General features: G+C 41.2%; 1 protein-coding gene across 2 annotated transcripts in view; it reads right to left on the bottom strand.

The window, feature by feature from the left end:
* The window catches only part of RASSF6 (Ras association domain family member 6), a 71,675-nt gene extending 56,271 nt beyond the window's left edge, over positions 1-15,404 (bottom strand). Inside the window, exon 1 of one of the 2 annotated variants that reach the window (XM_070614660.1) lies at positions 15,246-15,404. The gene's annotated coding sequence lies outside the window, so the exon portion shown is untranslated. The remainder of the gene's footprint in view (positions 1-15,245) is intronic. The other variant, XM_070614661.1, reaches the window with a different exon arrangement.
* Between the last annotated feature and the right edge of the window lie 2,091 nt (positions 15,405-17,495).

The raw sequence follows: 17,495 nt of genomic DNA, 5'->3' as shown, positions 1-17,495 counted from the left end.
TACCAATTTGAAAGGGAAAAAAAATCGTATCTTATTTTAAATATGTAGATTATTAACCCCCTGTAAGATTGAACTCTTTCTTTACACTTACCCTGTATTTTTGCTTTTTTGTTTATCTTACTCTTTGCTCATCTTTTCTGTATTGGTTTATAAGATCTCTTTATATATTAAGCAATCAACTCTTCATCATATATGCTGTGACAATATTTCCCAGATATTGCCTTTTAATTTTGTTTATGGTAGATTTTTGACATACAAAAGTTAAAAAATTTAAATAGTCAATCTATTAATATTTTTCTTTATTGCTTATACCCCAGTGTTAAAAAACTTTCCCATCCTTAAACTATATAAATATACATATATATTTTCTTCTAGCTTATTTATTTAGATATTATTTATATATTAAATTTAACATTTCAACCCATCTGGATTTTATGATGTTAAAAACTGTGATATTTAAATCTAACTTACTTTTTCTAAATTATTGGTCTATTAACCAAGTAGCATTTATTAAATAATTATAGATTATGAACTTCACAGGGCAAGGACTATGTCTTCTTTTTTTTAAAGATTGGCACTTGAGCTAACATCTGTTGCCAATCTTCTTTTTTTTCCTTCTTCCTCTCCCCAAAGCCCCCCAAGATATAGTTGTATATCTTTGTTGTGAGTGCCTCTGGTTGTGCTATGTGGGACGCTGCCCTGATGAGCGGTGCGGTGTCCCGCCCAGGATTTGAACCAGGGAAACCCCAGGCCGCCGACATGGGGCCCATGAACTTAACCACTTGGCCTCGGGGCTGGCGCCCAGAACTATGTCTTATTTTCTAGTTTATCCCCAAAGCTTAGCACACTGACTGGCGGGCTCATGGTTGCTCAGGCCAAATGTTTAATAGTCACTCCAGATTCCTTTTTTCCCCTCCTTCCACGAGCAGTCAATTGGCAAGTCCTGGTGTTGTATCCTAGTCTCTGCATCTCCGCCAGCCCCCAGATTAGGCCAGCATCACTTCTTGTTCAGATACTACAAATGGGCTCCTAACTGTTCTCTCTGCCTCCATTCTTGTCGCACTGCAGCCTATTCTCCACCTGTCGCCAGCATAATCTTCTACAAGCAAAAATCAGATCACAATACCACCCCTGATTTCTGCTGGTTGCCCCCCACATCTGGGATAAAATCTAAATCTGAACTTCTTCCCATGGCTTCCAAGGTGCACTTGACCAGTGCTTCCCCAACTCTTTGACCTCATGGGTCCTCTGCTCCCCTAGTCCTGACTCTATGCTTGCTGCCCTGCTTTGATTTTTGTTCCTGGAACAGACCAAGCTGGTTCCTGCCTTGCTGCCTTTGCCCTTGGTCTTGTCTCTACCAAGAAAGCTCTGCTCTGACCCAAGCTGGTTTCTTCTCATTATTCTTTTTTTCCTCAAATGTTACCTCCTCAGAGAGGCCTTCCAGGGCCCTTCTATTCAAATAAGGCCTACAGTCTTTCTGCATCACAGTCCCCTATTTTATTGCATTAATGGCAATTATCAATGTCTGAATGCATTTTACTGTTCTGCTTATTATTAAATGTGTATTTATTCTTTTAGATGATTTTCTTATTTTACATGTCCTCTCATTAAAACGTAAGCCCTAAGAAAACAGAAACCTTGCCTTCTAGATACACTGCTCTGTCCCCAGTGCCTAGAACAATGCCAGGCCTGTGTCAGAGGCTTAAGAAACTTTGATTCACGAACAGATAATGATGGCTTACTAGATATGTATTGAGTAAATAAATATAGATCATACTTTTTTTGTAGCTTGAAATGACACTTTTATAAAGTACTAAGGGCATATATAATTTTGAACATGGTTCTGTAATTTATGTTCTGTTCCATGGACCTATCTAGCGATACTGGCATCAGTTTTATATGATTATAGCTTTATAGTGCTATTTCATAGCTAACAGTGTAATCTGATCATCATTTTTTTCTAAAATTTTCTTGATTATTCTGACCTTGTGATGCCATCAATAGCTGCTCACTATAGAATATAAATGATTTAGTTTATATTTAGTGATTTCACCATTAACCATTGTCATTGGCAATTTCTCCTAGGACAGTAGGCTAATCCATATCAGCAACAGATCAGGAAGAAAAGCTCCTAAAAGTAGACATTTTGCTTGGTTACTGCCTTCTTTTCGGGTACTGAAGTGAGTGCTGGATTGATTGCAGTTGTGGCTCTGATTCGTTCATGTCTCCCTGAATCCTTTGGAAGGATTTTCCTAACTGGTTTTCTGGACTTGGCCATGTGGCTTGCTTTGGTCAAGGGGTCAGTGCCAAGTGATATAAGCAGAGCCTTGAAAATTTGTTGTGCACTGGGCTTAACTTTGGTTTCTCTTAAAGCCCTGAACCACCATATGAACATGTCCGGGCTAGCCTGTGGGATGATGAGAGACCCTTGGTCCATTTGCCCCAATACCCCAGCTGACAGAGACACTAAGCTAACCTGTAGCTAACTAAACACCCATAAATGAGTCCAGCCCAGAACAGCCCGCATTGCCAACCTACAGAGGTAGGAGCTACATCAATGGTGGTCATGTTAAGCCTCTAAGTTTTGGCATGGTATGTTTTAGAGCACAAGCTAACTAACATTCTGGTGTGTTATTCTCATGCATGCCCAGGCACACACACACACACACACGAACATGCATACACACAAATATGTTGTTAATTAGAATTCAAGGGAAATACTTGGATCACCATGTGTTCCTAACACAATTCTGCTGCAGGGCTGCAATGACCCATATAAATGGAAAGAAAAGGAGAAAAAAAGAGATATGAATTATCATTAGGTTGGGTCATTTCCACAGAACACTGAATCTCTCCTGAAAGAGTTTTAGAGATGATTGTAACGTGAAGAAAATACACAGAGAGCAAGAAATTGCCTGATTCTAACACTGTGACCCAGCTGCCATGGGCCACTCATATTCATTTGTTTCATGGCCTCATACCTCATTTCCTATCTGAGGCTGTACTTAAGGCCTAGGCTGGCACTAGCTGAAGTAAATAAAGAAGCAGAATAGCTTCAAACATTGATAGGATTCCAGTAAAAACCTAACCGAAAATTGCCTCAGTGAGGAAGCCAGGCATTCATAATGAGGCAACGTGATACATTGCTGTCCCAGTATGAAAAGCTTAAAACAAATATAGCTTACAATTGGGAACTTTGCCATAGAGATCTTAATAAATTACAGCAATTATAACATTAATTCTCTACGAAAAATCTCAACATTCATCTTGAATTTGAAGAATAAACCATCATTTCCTGTTTAGATTAGAAATACGTAATTGCTTCCCTCTAAAAACAAAGACTTTAGAACTGTGATTTTTTTAAAGAAATTTCTTTGCTGAGAAAAATAAGATAAATGAAGAGAAATCCCCTTTGAAAATTCCCCCAAAACTTTAATCAATGCTGCTGCTGATCATTAATAACTTTTAGTTAATGCATTTTTAAAAAGCCTCAGCCTTCTGTGGTTATTGTTGATGGGGTTCAAGGCAGGCCACCCCAAGATATGTCACTCTGACATGCAGATTATTTCAAGCTAAAGACAATGAAGGCTCAGAAGACTCAGGAAGAACTCTTGACCTCCCCCAAACTGCCTAAAAGAATTGAACATGGAAGACCTGTTCCAGGAAGGAGCTAATACCGTAAGACAACTATAGCATAATGTAAAATAGGTGTGATAGCAAGGCACCAACAAGCCCATTTTTTGCCCAGAAAAACCTGTTTAACAAATATTTGCATTTCCATCTCCATGTATTTTCCTCCCCTCTGAAATCCCAAACCACTACCCCCACGTCCTCCTTTGTCTTTAGCTGAAGATAATATTTAAGGTGGCAGCTTGGAGCAGATGGCCAAGTTGATCAGTTTTCCTGAGTTCTCCCATGTATACATGTTATAAGGCCTTGTTTGGTTTTCTTCTGTTATTCTGTCTCATGTCAATTTAATTCATCGCCCAGCCAGAAGGACCCAGAGGGTAGAGGATTTGTCTTCCTCCCTGACATTGTGCATTCTGTAATTACACTGTATGGCTGAACAGTGACTTTTGAATCAGGCTATGATTTGTCCTAATGTTGGGGATAAATGCCACACAACTACTTATACAACCTGAACAATGAAAAGTAATTATATCAGTTGAGAAGTAAAAGAAATGATTTCCATTTCTAGTGCATTTTTTTCTCCTTTAAGAGCCAGTTTCTTATCTTTAATATAGACTGTTTTCTAACAGTGTAATGTCCAGTGGAAAGAATTCAGCTTATTCTATCATTGAAAAATTGCAGTGTGCGAGGCAGGTGCAGAGATGGTCATACAAAGACTAATAAGACAGTCTCCGCCCTCAAGGAGGTAACAGTCTTCAACATCAAGATGGACTCCATTCAGTATTCTCTGCCATAGGACAGAAGAGATTTAAAAGCACACATACCTTCCAAATTCAGTAATGGAGAGAAACACAGGGTATAATGGTGTTTTGGTAAATTTTAAGAGGTAGGAGGTGAAACAGTTTTTTAACAAACGTACTCTTTAAATGAGTGGACAATCATTTTCAATAAATGAATTTGCATTACCTAAAAATTTGAAAAGGGAGGAGCTACCGAGATACTTCTCTTTCTAACTATATCTGTCTATCTATATATATGATGACAGGTTTTGTCAATATTATAACAGAGTGAATGCAGAAACAGATATGAGAACCCAGATGATTTTATTAAGTTAGATATCAAAGAAATGTGCAAATTGTAAAACAGTCACACTCGCTTCAGTATGTTTTTTTTGTTTTGGAAAATAGTTATTTTTCATAAAATCCCTTGTATGATTAACATGTAATGTATTTATTTTTTTAAACTAAATTAATAGATAAGTTTAAATTTGTTTTCTCAGTTTTAATTTCTAAAATAGTAAACATGGATAAATATAATCCACATAAGCAAAAGTTCTTTGGGGTCCTCAGTCATTTTGAAGAGTGTAAAGGGGATTCAGAAACCAAAAAAGTTAAGAATCGGTGGTTGGAAACAAAGAGACGGGTGAGACCTAGAGTATTAGACTTGGTAGTAATTAGGGTTTAGTTGGTGATTTAAACATGCATGTGGATGAAATTGCCCAGAAAAATTTTATAAAGGGAAAAGAGAAGGCTCCTAACTAAATCCTGAGATTTAGCTTCTCAACCTGTCCAGTCTCCCTCATGTACAAAATGCAGACAATGTTCTGTGCATCGTTGTAAACGAGTTAGCATTTGTAAAGCTCTTGGCGCAGAGGGGGCACTCGATAAACAGTATTTCCTTTTTATCCCTCTTCTGAGAGATAATATACGGTTAGTTCCTTAGACATTTCCCAAGTGATGACTTAGTCCCGCTCTCTCAGTTTTCCTTTTGCTGGAGCAAATGGAGAGGGGGATGAGAGCCAGGAGAATGTCCGATTAGACAATGTAGTCAAGGGTGAGTGTAGCATGGCATCTACCCTTCCTGTCCTCATAGGTCCAGCCGCCCCTGCCGTCCAAGGTGACTGTTTCATTACTTCTTTTAAATTGAGTGTAAGTATTCTAGCCATTTGTCAGTGTGGCAGAAAGAACACAGAGACACTGGCATCAGATGTGATTGAACTCTGGTCTTGCTCCATACCAAATGTGTGACCTTGGGCACTTAACCTCTTGGAGCCCTAGTTTCCTCATCTGTAAAGGGAGGACCTGGATAGAGACCTCAGATGGGAGTCATTTGATACAAAGAGATGCAAGTGAAGCACTCTGTGCCCTGCATATAGTAGTTGCTCAATAAATGGCAGCTGTTATTGCTATTTACTGAAGAGTGAGGAGGAGAGGGCAAAGATCTCAAAAACAAGAAACTGATGCTTCCAAGACTGATGTTGTGAGTTATAACTGAGTGTGGGCGCTAAGGGAAAATGAAAGTAGACAGTGAACAATGAAAAACAACTATTTTAGAAAAAAATTCAGAGCCTGAAGTTTTTGTATTTCCGTGATGACAAGTATCCATTTTAATCCTTTCAAAAAGCATAGATATACATATCTATGTCTAATGTCTATATCTATATATCAATATCTATATCTATATCTATATCTATATATCTATCTAAGTGACAACCATGAACTGAGGGCAACTGAAATTAAGTGTGGGATGGGGAAAGAGTAGGACAAGTGGCACAAAGCAAAGCCACGGATTTCTAGGTGACAGATGGAGAGAGAACTACGAGAAAAGGCAAGCAGGCTGGACAGGGCATCTCCACGAATTCACAAGTTCAAAGGCTGCGATCTCCAAGGCCTATGTTCTGCAATTGTGGTTGTGCTGTTGTGTGCCAGGTGGTTCCCTTTCCTTAGCGTCTCTTTATAGGTTATGAATTTAAGGTTGATTTCTTTTCCTACAGTGCCTTGAATACATTGGAGGCAGTGCGGCACCATAGAGAGTTCAGGCTTTGGAGCGAGGCAGAACTTGATTTGACTCTTAGCTCTTCCAATTGGGGAAAACTAATTAAGGCAACCTACGTTATTGAGTTCCTACCATGTCCCTGATATTGTACTAACTTCTGATGATGATAATGAGCAAAGACACTTATAATCCCTGCTCTTGTGGGCCTCAGAGTACCAAGTGAGAGACAGACGTTATTTAAAAACGACACTAACAAATGTGTAGTTACACACTTAGATAAGTTCTGAACTCCATTATAATTTAAAGGGGATGAGGGAAAGAGCATTTTAGTCAGAAGGAACAGCATGTGCAAAGGATCTGTGGCAGGAGGGAGCAGGTAAAATTAAAGAAACTGAGAAAAAGCTGATGTAGCTGAAATAAAAACAGCAAGAGGAGAATGCAGAAGCCTCAGTTTCCTTGTCTGTAAAATGGGGATGATCCCACGTAGGCTTATTTTATAGATTAGTGAGAGCATATGATACTGCCCAACCAATAGTGGCTACTCATTAAATGGTGGCTACATTATCATCAGATGGTTGTCGCAGTCGTGAAGACATTTCTTGAATTACACAATGTCAGATCAACCTTCTCTACTGTCTTAGTTGGGCTGGCTCTTTATGACTGACCACTGGCAGACAAATGCACCTCAGTGCCTGAGATGCCTGCCAGACCTGCAGTTAGGGGAGAAAGCGAGGGGTTTTCTTTTGGTCTTGAGCTATGGAGATGCCTGTCAGTGAGAAAGGGAAGGTCAGAAAGTCATGATGGAAAGGAAAGAGGGAAGGAGTCAAAGAAACTTGATGTTCTGGATCTTTTCCCCCAGACATGTCCTGAAATGTGACATTCCATTCCCCTAATCTGTCATTTTCTATCCTTCAGGCAAAGGTTCCAACCTTCCAACGTGTTCCTGCAAGCAAACGTCTGAACGAGGAAGCCACTATAGAAGGATCTTTGGCAGTGTCAGTGGAATTCAACTGCCAAATGAGGTAGTCTTGCCCATCTGCTGCCTTTTAAATGGACCCCAGAGAGGGAGCCCCTGTAGCACTAACAGCCTTGATCCAAACCCTGTCTCCACTCCTGACTTCTCTGTGTCTTAGTTTCCCCATCTGTGGAACAGGAATACTAATGAAGAGATAATATGTACTTCACAGGGTTGTTGTGAGGATGAAATGAGAAAGCACAGTGAGTGTGCAGAGCCTTTAGAACAGCTCCTGGCACAGAGCCAGCACGTGTGAGTGTTAGCTGTTATTTTAATGCCTGAAGCAGCTGCGGGTTTTGCTCTTCCCTCCTCCCAACATATACACATGCACATCATATACATGTAGAAATATAAATAAACACACGCATACACACACACACAAGGCTTTTATGATCTTGATTTCAAGATGGGGCCAGCCCCGTGCCCAAGTGGTTAAAGTTCTGCTAGCTCTACTTTGGTGGCCCAGGTTCACAGGTTCAGATCCTGGGTGTGGACCTACTCCACTCACCAGTCATGCTGTGGAGGCATCCCACATACAAAATAAAGGAAGACTGGCACAGATGTTAGCTCAGGGACAATCTTCCTCAAGCAAAAAAAGAGGAGGATTGGCAACAATGTTATCTCAGGGCGAATCTTCCTCGCCAAAAAAAACAGATGGATATAATCTTCTTGGGTTTTGTATACAATTAAAAGGCTTTGAATTTAATGAATTTTCAAATACTGTAGCTATTAAGGGCCACAGACAAAAGGAAAAATGTTTAATTTCTAGAGCATCCTTCTAGGGACTAGTTTTGCTTCCTTATAGTCAATGCATGAGGTAGAAAGCAGTGGGAGAGGATTGTTTTCGGGGTGCCTCTTCTTCCTCTTCCTAATTTCATGTGTGAACATCAACCCACATCAATCTTACTGGCTGCCCCATCCACTGGCACCCACCTCAGCAAAATTAGGGCCTGGGGAAAAGGTAAAGAGACAGAGGGTAGAGATGGGAGTTGAGAAACCCTTGCATCATTTTGCAGGCAGTCTAGCTTCCTGCATCCAGACCAAGGTCCTGTAACCACCTGTGCTTGCAGAAGGCTGAGCTCTTCTAGGCCGGAACTCAAGATGTGTTTCCAGCCTTTGAGTGCACATGAGGGGATTAGCTAACACCACAGCACCTCCTCTCCAAACTCCACATCAGGTGTCATCCGAAGCAGTGGGCTGGCTTTTTTAACTTCAGGCTCCTATTGGTACAGGTCTCTGGGATTTGAACCTTAGAAGCTCACATTTTCATTGCAATTTTGTAGCCAGCGGGTTCCCTTGTTCCTGTCGATCTCTCACTCTGAGTCTGGTTTCTTTGCCGTTATTTTATAAAGTTGGGGAACTTCAGGCTGCAGGAAGCCATGCTCAGTGATGCTGAAGCTGCAGTTCTGGAACACACATCACCAGTTTCTCTTGTCTATACGTGTTACTACTTGACCTATTTATGGCTCGTTATATTGCAAACTTCACGTTTTCTCTGCTGCCACTGAGAGTTGCCATGTTCCTAACTTTCTTTGCTCTGATCATTTGTCTTAACCCAGAAACTGCTATAAGAGGGGATGTGGACACTCTCATGGGGGTAAAATATGGCTCAGCATGGGGTAAATGGTAACGGCCATATTTTGCTGGCATTTATTCTTTAACTATGCAGCGCCAGAACTCAGCCCAGCAAAATCCCTTCTAAGGTCTTCTAGAGTTCCCTAGGGATTTCAACCCAGTCCTCCCATATTCTTCTCCCTGACCCCATCCGCAACCACTTCCACTTTGAGACCACACCACTTCCACTGCTGCTGGGTTTCTTTGTAGAGAGGCTGATGTCCAAACAGGTGTTTTATCCTGAGGCTTTCAAAACCATCCTCCCCAGAGGGGCTGTAGTGGCGCACACATCAGTGAGGAGAGGGTCCCTGCTCTCAGTCACACTGCCACCAGGTCCAACTTGTACTGTTCATGTCCAAGGCCTCAGAGAGTCCTTCCTGAGAAGGCAGGCCCTTCAGCTGCCACCAACAGTCCTTTTCTTCACTGGCCTCAGTCACAAATCTAAGGAGTAAAGTGGAGACTTCTGGTTTCTGGTCTGGCATGTAAGGAACTTGGCAGTCACCGCTCTGCCCTAACAACAGGTAAAAAGCTGAACAGACTAAAAATTCAACAGTCGCTCCTAGATCTGTAAAAGAAGTGAGATCACAGGGCAAATGGCTCCCCCCAAATTGCAGAGACCGCAATATGGAGAATCACAATTTACCAGAACAGAAACCCACCAGCAAAAACCCCCATGGGAACCAGTGCTGAGGTAGGAAAACCTGAACTGAGATGGACAACTGCGGCAGGCTCAATGTGGACAAGTCTGAGAGTTAAAAACTACAAGGGCACCTAGTTATCGGGGGTCCCTGTGCTTTTGGAATTTTACCTCCAGGAGCTCTACCAGGTCCTGGCAGTAAATGTCAGGAAACAATCCCTTCGTGCTCCTGGCAGGGGGAGGGGACAAGGAGCCATCTTGAAATATACCAGAGCACTCTGCCCTTCTCAACAATGCCTGCCCTCAGGGGAAACTAGTACACCAGAGCCTAACCTGCCTGGCAGTGGGAGGAAAATACTCAACTCTAGCCCCTTCTAGCCATCCTGTCCCACCTGAGGAGGAGGGAAAACCAAGAAGCTTGTGTGAAGTTCAGTTCAGAGGCGTAGGCTCTCTGAGAGACTGAGACCTAATCATAGGCCACAGAACACTGCCCCTCCCCCATATCTCATCACCACATTGCTAAAGGCCAGTTTACTTCAGTTCCTTTCAGCCAGTTCATCACATCAAGTTATCAAGAAAAACTACAAGGCATACTAAAAGGCAAAAAGTTGCTCGAAGAGGTTGCATCAGAACCAGAGTCAGATGTGGCAGGAATGTTGGAATTATCAGACCAGAAATTTTAAAACTATGATTAATATTCTAAAGGCTTTGATGGAAAGAGTAGACAACATGCAAGAACAGATGGGCAATATAAGCAGAGAGATGGAAATTCTAAGGAAGAATAAAAAAGAAATGCTGGAGATCAGAAACACAATAAAAGAAATGAAGAGTGACTTTGATGGGCTCACAGGTAAATTGGATATGGCTGAGGAAGGAATCTCCTAGCTTAAAGATACATTAATAGAAACTTTCAAAACTGAAAAGCAAAGAGGAAAAAAAGACTGTGAAAGTCAGAGTATAATATCCATGAATTGTGGGACAAGTACATGTAATGGGAATACCAGAAGGAGAAGGAAGAGAGAAAGGAAAGAAGAAATATTTGAAGTAATAATGACTGAAAATTTCCCTAAATTACTGTCAAACACCAAACCACAGAGCCAGGAAGCTCAGAGAACACTGAGCAGGATAAATACCAAAAAGCCCAACACCTAGGCATATCATATTTAAACTATAGAAAATCAAAGATAGAGAATAAATATTAAACGAAGCCAGAGGAAAAAACATCTTACCTATAGAGGAGAATGTAATAAGTATTACATCCAACTTCTCCTCAGTAACCAACCAAATAAGAAGAGAATGAAGTATTTAGAATATTGAGAGGAATGAAGTCCCTTCCTCCTTCCTCTGATTCCTCAAGCTTATTGACAGACTCTTCTCGAGTATAAATCCCTCATTCAAGTTAATTCTGTGGTTCGTCTAGCAATTCAGTAGATAAATTGGGACTAAATGCTGACTGAGCTGCTGAGTCAGTTGCCATCAAGTATATATATCTTGTGTGTTGCAATGTGCTGTGCTACCAGTGTCAGCAACAGAGTAGTCTGCAAGAAAATAGAATCCTGGCTGCCAAGGGTCTTTATTCTAAGAAGTTTAGTCGGAAGTTTTAGGGTATAAAAGAGCCAGCCCCCTGCATGTGTAGTGGGCTGATTTTTTTTCAACAATTTGTTATAAAAATTTTCAAGTATATAGAAAAGTAGAAAGACTTTTATAGTGAACACCCATCCACTAACTGCATGGATTGTGCAATTAACACTTTGTTATACTTGTTTTTTAAATTACATGTCTATATAGCCATCCTTCTATCTATCCATTCATCATCTTACTTTTTGATCCATTTCAAAGTAAATTATAGAAATCAGTTTGTTTCATCCCTAAACACTTTTGCATGCATATCATTAATGTTATTAACTAGAATTCAATATTTGTGTATGAACAAATTTGTGAGTGAAACAAATTTGTGAATGAAAGCCATTTGTGAATGAAACAAATATTGGGTTTTTTTCTTTTTAAGGTATAGCTTACATACAGTGAAATGCACAAATCTTAAGTTTTCCGTTGGATGAGTTTTGACAGATTCATACACCAGTGCAACCCAGCCCTTTATCAAGAAGCAGAAGTTACGCACACACCAGGAAATTCTCTCGTATCCCTTCCCAGTCTACTCCTTCAGAGACAACCACTGTTCTGATTCTTTCTCCACACACATTAGCTTTGCCTGTTCTTGTACTTCACATAAATGGGATCATATAATGAGTATTCTTTTGCATTTAACTTCTTTCACACACTATTTCTGTGAGCTTCATTCCAGTAGTTGCTGTTTTCAGAAGCACAGTCATGCACCGCATAACGATGTTTTGGTCAACGATGGATCGCATACATGACAGTGGTCCCATAAGATTAGTGCCATATAGCTTAGGTGTGTAGTAGGCTATACCATCTAGGTTTGGGTAAGTATTCTGTGATGTTCACACAAGGACGAAATTGCCCAACAATGCATATCCTGTCTTTAAGAACATGACTGTGTGTTCCTTTTCATTACTGAGTGATGTCCCATTGTATATACCACAGCTGATTTGTCCATTCTCCTATTGCTAGACACCTGAGCTGTTTCCAGTCTTTGGCAATTAATGAATAAAGCAGTTCTGAACAACCTGTACAAGGTATAATCTGGATTTATAAAACTCTTCTTACATTCCTTGTAACCACTATTGTCTATGTATGGCTGACTTCTAAAGTGGTATCTGCCCATCGACTCCAGACTCTTCAATCCAGCTGCCAACTCAACATCTCCACTTGGATTTCCAATAGGCGTCTCAAACCTAGTGTCTGAAAGCAAACTCCTGAGCAGCACCCACCCCAAACTGTAATTTTTCCATCTTAGTAAATGGTAAATCTCCCCTTCCAAATGTTCAGGCCACAGAACCTAGAGACAGCTTCATCTCCTCTCTTCATCCAATCCATGGGCAAACCCTAGTTGTTTCTATCTTCAGAATACATCTAGGACGCTCCAACTATTAACACCTCTATGTTACGGTCTTGTTGGAGGCATCGTCTCACTCATGGATTTTGGGAAGCTTAATAACTGGTCTCTTGCCTCCATTCTGCTCCTCCCACACTGCCTATTCTCAGCCCTGTAATCAAAGTGCTCCTTTTAGAGCGGGTGTTATAGATCACCTTTTAGATCATGTCATTCATGTTGCTTTAAAAAGCTCAAATGGCTCCTTATTTTACTCAGAGTAGAAGCCAAAGTCTTGAGAGTGGTCCTCAAGGCTCTGTGCAGTCTGGCTCCCCATTATTCACTGACCACGTTTTCCAGTTCTCTCCACACTGCTTGGGTTTTCTAGCCACTTTGGCCTCCTGGTATTACTCAGCGTGTTTGCAGAGGCTGTTCCCTCTACAGGACATACATTTTCCCAGATGAGACATACCTATGGCTTATCTCGAGTTTATGCTGAATTGTCACGTTCATAGAGATCTCTTCTCTGACCACCCCACTTAAAATTGCAGCCCCACCCCCAGCCGAGCACTACCGCTCTCCCTTCCTGCTTCATTTTCTCCACGGCCCTTACAGCTCTTCACTTTTCTATTTGTGTATTGTTAATCTCCTTCACTTGAACATAAATTCCATGAGGACAGGGATTTTCATCTGTTTTGTTCCCTGCTGTACTCTGAGTAGTTGTAATCGTGCCTGGAATATAGCAGACTCTAAAAAATATTTGTTGATTGCTTAAATTAACAAATGAATGAATATATCAATAATTAAATTTACTTTGGTCTACATTATTAGGTGAAAGACAAGGAGCTAAATTTTATTTTAATGAGTCCTTAGAGTATTAGGCCCTTTATTACAGAAAGGAGTGCTATTTACTGATGATGGATTATTTTGCAGCAAACATAAAGTTGAGTACTATTCCCATCCACGAATGTGAGCATCTTAGGCCAATTCCATATTTGGGGGGAAAATTTTAGCCTAAAAGACAAGATGCTCTGATAGAAAGAGAATTTTAAAGGGATGATTTCCCTTGAATCTTAACAAAATTGAGCCCTTTTCGCACTGTTTATTTACATGGGACCCATTAACAAAATGGTGATAATATCTTTCTTTTTTCTACTTCAAAACGGCATTGTCAGAATAAATAGAAGAGTTTTTAATAATTCTTTAAGGGTCTTTTTTTTACATTTATAGAAGTGTTTTTAATAATTCTTTAAGGGTCTGAGAGATCTCCTCAGAGCATCTTCTTGCAGAAGCTCCTGTTGATTCATGAAGAGGAGGCCCAACCTTGTGGCCACTGCACACCAGGCAGCCACAGGGCCTGAGGGAATCAGGGCAGCGACTCAGGTTCTCCAGGTTCAGCTGGCCCTGGGGCACCGCAAACAGACAGAGCACGGTTCTCAAACTTTAGCGTGCATCAGAATCACCCGAAGACTTGTTAAAACACGGACTGCTGGACCCCAGTCCCCGGGTTTCTGATTAAGTACTTGGTGAAATCCGGCCACTTGTGTTTCTAAGTTCCCACGTGATGCTAATGCTGCTGGTTCGGGGATCAGACTTTGGCATAGAGCATTGATAGCGGTTTGCTGCTTCTCTTCTCCGTGGTTGGGTACAAACCCCTCCTTCATCCTCACTGCTGGACCCCAAGCCCAGGTTCAGGCTCCCTTGCCTTCACATCAGGGCCCCTGCAGGTGGCTGAGGGAGAGAGGGACTCTAGTGATGGAAGGGAGTAAGCTCAAGTCTCACTCTTCCCTGGCTGAGCTTTGCTTCTGCAGCTATGAGGGCTGGCATTTTCTATCCCTCACACGTGGTGATGACTCCATAGAGGCACTCGACGAAAGAATTGATTTAATTAATTCATTAATTTCTCACAGGGAGAAAGAGAGTAAACTGAGACTGGGAATGGATCAAGCCAGGGGTCCTGAAACTCCCACATACACTTGGGATGTTTACTTAAAAATGCAGATCCCCCACTGCCAACACCATCACCTCACAGTAGTGCTGATGCATCAGGTCTAAGGTAGTTTAAGAAATAACATTTTAAATAAACACCCAGATGATGCGACCTTGGGTAATTAGGGGACCAACTTTGAGAAATATTTCATTAAATAATTTACAAAAACTAAAAAAAATAATAATTTGCCCAAGTCCACCCAGATAATAGCATACGTGGAACAGAACCGTGTCTAATTCATTGAAATAGGTTCTTGAGTGCCTACTATGTGCAAGCAATGTTCTAGGCTCTGAAGATGCAATGGTTCACAAGACAGATTGAATCACCTATGCCCTTTCAGTTATAACGAGCCATCTCTTTCTAAATGAGTCTGATGAAGAATTGAGGTGAATTATGCTTTGCTGTGCTTCTATTTCAGCCACCGTTATTTAAGAAGATAACAATTATGGGCATCAATTACAGGCATCCATTTAAAAATATAATAGTAAATAGCACTTCCTCTAAGGCAATCCGATTACATACCATATAAATCCACATCATACGGCACAATATAATCGAATGCAATTCCATACAATACATTACAGTGCAATACAGCAAAAACAACGCAACGCAATACTATGCAATTTCTCACCGCAGCCGCCGTGCAGTGAGGTTAGCGGCAACCTCATCTCGGGTCTTGGCCTGAGGCGCCCCCTCGTGGCAGAAACTGAAATGCTTTTTAGTGGAGGCTACAGTCGCGCTTTACGTTGGATGAGAACTGTCAACCGACGCCTGTTAGAATGGCGAGGAGCTGGGATCCAGCTGACTGCTTTAATATGCAGCAGAGGCCATGGGTTGAGGGGCTTTCCTGCCACCTGAGCTAGTGACAAAATAATTAGTCATGCTGTCCATACTACCGACTGTTTTCATCATATTCTTTTGATTTGTGACAAATAAAGGAAGATTAGTAATCAGCCTTTTCTCCAGCCTGCAGATAGGAGACTGGAGCGGCAAATACAGGAGTGGTGGAAACTCTGTGAAGGGTTAACATAATAGAAATATTAAAATGGAATATATATAATAGAATATAGTGGAAATAGAAAAATCTGTATCCTCTAATATAGAGTTATCTTCTTCATGGTGGAGAGCAGCTGCTCCTATGCTGTTTGGAGATAGCAAAGAGAACGTTAATGATTAAAAATTACTTATTTGGAAAGATGTACATGCATAATTACAGTTCATTCAGTTCATATTATTGAGCACCTACTGTGCTTCAGGTTCAAATGAAACACACACGCTAAGCCATTTCATCCACATAGTAGGCTCCTTTTCCTCTCTCACACGTGTGCTGAGGATGATGAGAGCTTTCGTGCTGTCAGGCACTGTGTTAGGTACCAGTGGAGCTGCAGGTCATAGGCCGATTCCTTCATCCCCTTGTGGAAAGTGCATCCATTCTTGAACATGATGTTGTGTGGGCTCTCATACTAGTGGATCAAACTCAGGTGATCCACTTAGATGCCTCTTGGTCCTCTCCTGCCCAGTTTTGATGGTGAGTAGACAAGTGCAGCAATCTTGACTTGAGAAGATCCTGGTGATCAGGGCTTTAGGCTCTTTGAGGATGAGTTCCTGGATCGTGTCACCGGGAAGCCTCTAAGACAAGCAGAGGTGCCAGCTGAAGAGAAGGGAAATCTACAACGAATAATGGAGGAGGGAGACAATATCAGTCGCAGCTATTCCAAGACCAGCTGCAGTGGGGGGAACTATAGTTCTTCCCGCTTAGTTTTTTTCTCCCAAGTTTCTCCCAGCAAGAGAGACCCCCAGAATCCTGGAAGAGCTGCTCATCTCCATGTATGTGAGGAAGCAGATCCTGGCAGTGCTGGAGGTTGACTGCAGTAGACATGAACTGTGCCCCCAGATTCTCCTTCATTGCCCCAGCTGCTGGAGTACTATGAGCAGATCACCTTCAGCTCAGACCCTTCAGCAATTACCACAGCTGCAAAGTCGCCTCACCCAAAGTCATATACCCTTCTGGGCCCTGCCCACATCCAGTGACTGAGAAGGTGGAGGCGTAAGGACCGACTGGACTCGAAGCAGGACAACTCACTGGGCCATTGCAGCTCCAGAGATGATCATTTAAGTTACGACTTAGGAGACAATCTAGGAGATTGTGAGGCAAATTTATTTAGTTTCTGCTATTTTTTGAAATTAGCATGCTATTAAATTTTAATTACTACAAATAATTTGATGATAACATCTTAAGCATGGAGTTTTTCTCTTTTTAAAGCATATTTACATAGAATAAAGTCCCAAGATCAGTATCAGTCACTCAAACACATGTGTATTTTTATACCTCCTCAGGCTCTTTGGCCTAACTGCTTTTCAAAAGGGTCATGTAGGTTTGCTGTGGCAAACATCAAAATATATGTTTCCATGTAGCCCACGCTTTGAAAACATTTCTAGCTCAGGTATTTGTGGAGTCTTAAAAATTCTGCCCAATTTTTCTTGGCATAAGGAAAATTTTTTCAGCTAATTTTGAAATTTTGCGTTGATCAAGTCTAAAACCTTTATCTAACATTGAAGACGAAGACGAGAAATTTTATCAATTTGCTTTCATGAAAGTTGCTGTTAACTTGCTAAAACAATTCCTTACCCACTCACATTATAATTTTACAAATCTCTTTTTCGGCCTTTTCCATCCTTTACTCTGTTTATTGGGAAGATTTGCTTTATATGATGAGACAGTGAAAAACTTGTATGGTTTTGAGAGGGAGAAAAGCTGGCTCTTACATCCAGGACTTGGCCCAGCGCTCCAGCAAGATCTTAGAGTTCTTCTTTCAAAATAAACGATTTCACGGAACACCGACATCAGACAACCCACTCTAACCATGATGGATCAAGACAC

The sequence above is a fragment of the Equus przewalskii genome, chromosome 3 (genome assembly GCF_037783145.1).
Source record: "Equus przewalskii isolate Varuska chromosome 3, EquPr2, whole genome shotgun sequence".
In the NCBI taxonomy this organism is placed as follows: Eukaryota; Metazoa; Chordata; class Mammalia; order Perissodactyla; family Equidae; genus Equus; species Equus przewalskii.
This window is presented reverse-complemented; position numbering and strand designations above follow the sequence as displayed.